Source organism: Lactuca sativa, chromosome 4 (assembly GCF_002870075.4).
Source record: "Lactuca sativa cultivar Salinas chromosome 4, Lsat_Salinas_v11, whole genome shotgun sequence".
NCBI lineage: Eukaryota > Viridiplantae > Streptophyta > Magnoliopsida > Asterales > Asteraceae > Lactuca > Lactuca sativa.
In genome coordinates, this window is record NC_056626.2 from 184,497,010 (window position 1) to 184,500,118 (window position 3,109).

The window sequence follows — 3,109 nt, forward strand, 5'->3', positions numbered from 1 at the left end:
TTTCTAAATACATGAAAAAGCATATTTTTAATACTAAAAAAACATATTTACACATCTAAAAAGCATATTTATACTCCTAAAAAATATTTTTACATTTTTAACCATATAAGTAGGTAGAAAAAACCCGCATATAAAATATAGATTTAAAAAAAAATTTAAGTATAATTTTTAATTAAACATTTTCTTGTATAAATATGTTTTACTATATTAATACATATAATATAGAAGAAAAAACAAAAATTATATATTACGGTGAAAATATAAAAGATTTATAAACATAAAGTTTTATTGTTTGCGAAATTTATTTAATGTTAATTTAAAAACATATAATAGCAGAAAAAAGGAAAGAAAAAAAAAACTTGCAAAGTTCCGTTTTTAAAAAAGGAAAGAAAAAAAAACTTGCAAAGTTCCGTTTTTAACGTAACAAAAAATGATGTTATGGTAAAACAATTTTTTTTTTTGAAAACTTAAATGTTTTTTATGCCATTATCTTTAAATAAGTAGACTGATTTTGGCTTAAGACAAAACATTTTCGTCAAATATAGAGTTTAGATCACAAAAAAGAAAAAAAAATTAGGAGGAACGAGAAAAACATACTTGAAGTTTAAGAACCTTTTATAAATTATCCAAATTTAAAAAGTAAGATGTATAAAAAATAATCTAATTGTCAAAAAATATCAGTTGAAGTTTTTTATTTTTTTATTTATTTTTTCTAAAAGCCCAAAATGTGTTATCCATTTTTATGGCTGGCCCTAACATAAATATAAATATATTCATTAAAGTAAAAAAAGAACCTTCAAGTATGGGCTGGAAAACGAAACATTGCACAATGCAAAGGAAAAGGACATTGTCCTCGTTTATCCAAGCATCTTCACAGAAATTTCTTGTTCGTCGGTTTTCAACTGCCGCAACCTTAGTCCATGCTTCGCATTTACTTGATTTCATGGAATCACATTGTAAACATCACTACCTATTACCTACTACCCTCTTCTCTTGTTTCCCTCAAAGCATGATACATTAAATGGAATGATCTTTTAATGGCATGGGAGATCGCACACATCATGCTTTATCGGTATGTCACATCATCTGTATTTAATGATCTCCACGCATCTTCATTTCAATATCTCGTTCGTTAGGTTTTTTGATGTTGCTACAAAGCTCTCGAGTCGTCGTTTTCCTGTTTCCCATTCTGTGGACTTAAACTTTCTGCTCACGCCTTGTCTAGTTTCGGTCAGTCATAATGGTGCGTTAGTTGGAAGGAAGTTCGCCCACAACTTGTTTGATGAAACAAGCAAAAGTAAATCACATTATAAATACAAAGATTGAATGTTGCTGATTTTCATCCAAATTCAATACTTTTGTTTACTCTCGTGTCTCTACACTTGTTTTTCTGAAGTAGCTAGCATTCAAACACAAGCTGGAACCTTTCTTCAAGAAGAAGGCAATTCTTTTGTTCTATAATAGATCAAAAGAATAGCCTTCATCTTGAAGAAGTGTTCCACCTTCTGTTTGAATACCAGATACTTCAGAGAAAACACTTGTTGATAATATGAGCATGGGAGTATATACAAGTATTGAATTTGGATGTAAAATCAGCAACTTTTGGAAGAACTGTAAGCTTGATACTTCTTAGTGTCAACAATTTGGAAGACGATATACAAACTGGAACGCTTCTTCAAGATGAACAAAAGATTGAGTTCCAATTTCAATGAGGAACAGGGCTTCAGATTGTAGGTTTCATCACACCTACATGATTAATCTGAATTCTTAAAAACATTGGTCATATTCATGTAAGTGTTATTGCAAGCTTGATAATATGAAAAATTAGGAACTTCTAAGTTTCTTCTGTTTTCTTTTCTCAAAACTATGTGTTTCTTGATCTGTATTTAAGAAGAACAACTCCATGAGATTACATATTATGACTATTCCTCTTAAACAATTTGCAAAAACTACATCCTTTTAAATATTTTTATACAATCTGTATGCAGAATAATCAGTGATTTATATGGAAACGGATCACAGTTTCCAAACCTAAGTAGCATGACAGATGAGGAAAATTGTAAGTTATTAATTTTAGGATTTTAAAAACTACTTAAAAATTCTTTAAATTTCAAGATTGGTTCTTTTATCTTCAATATCTTTCATGGACATTGCAGGATGATTATGTATCAGGGAGTCACCAATCAGATAACGACAGCTAGGATCATACATGAGAAAACGTATAACTAACTACACATGCTAACATGCACCAAGTGGGTTGTTTATAAAGGAGTAATGTGTGTGATCCGGTCTGCCAGTACTCTGGATCCAAAACAACAGAAGCTACGGAGATGGAATTTACGGATGATAACAAAAATAAGACAAGAAAATGGTTATACGGATTTTAACCTTTACCAATATTTCATTGATCGATTTTGATGGATTAATCCGATTGTTAAAACTTCATTGTTGAAGCATTCAAAGATAGAGTTGGATAGGCCTATTAGTAAAAAGATATGTTTAGCTAAACAAAATAGAGTGTTTCTACCTCTAAAGATGTGGTTGGCAGAGTAGCTGAAAGTTAATTTTTTTAGCTGAAAATTTAGCTTTTGTCTTATAAGTTAGCCGGTAGCTGATATAGAAAGTAAATCTTTTAGCTGAAAATTTCGTTTTTGTCTAGGTGATAGAATATGTTTAGTAAAAGTAGTTGATAAACTACCATGTCAAATATAAAATGATACATTTAGATATATGGTGCCATATATCTTTTTCGGTTCCATAATGTTATGAATTACTAAGCCAATGTATAATTATTACCCCATGATTAAATACAAAAAATGCGTTTAATAGTATATATAGATGGTGAATTACACCAATCGTCCCTCGTGCACATGCCACAGAGTGTGCTTAGTCCATATTTTCAAAAATTAACTCGGACCGTCCCTCGTTTATTTAAAACTTGCACACTTCATCCCTTTGGATATAAAAAAGACCATTTTACCCTTAATAATTTCTTTATTAATTTTCTTTTATTTATTTATCATTTTTAAATTAAAAAAATAAAATAAAAAAAACTTCCCACTAACCCACCCCTCTGGTTTCCCTTTCCCCTGTTTGCTTTCGTCCCCCA

General features: G+C 30.0%; 1 long non-coding RNA gene across 1 annotated transcript; it reads left to right on the forward strand.

Moving 5' to 3' along the window:
- The first annotated feature begins 720 nt into the window (after positions 1-720).
- LOC111900834 (uncharacterized) lies at positions 721-2,833 on the forward strand. The gene is made up of 3 exons (XR_002853280.3): positions 721-1,790; positions 1,989-2,059; positions 2,157-2,833. It is a non-coding gene; the product is annotated as an uncharacterized LOC111900834 (long non-coding RNA).
- The last annotated feature ends 276 nt before the right edge of the window (positions 2,834-3,109 follow it).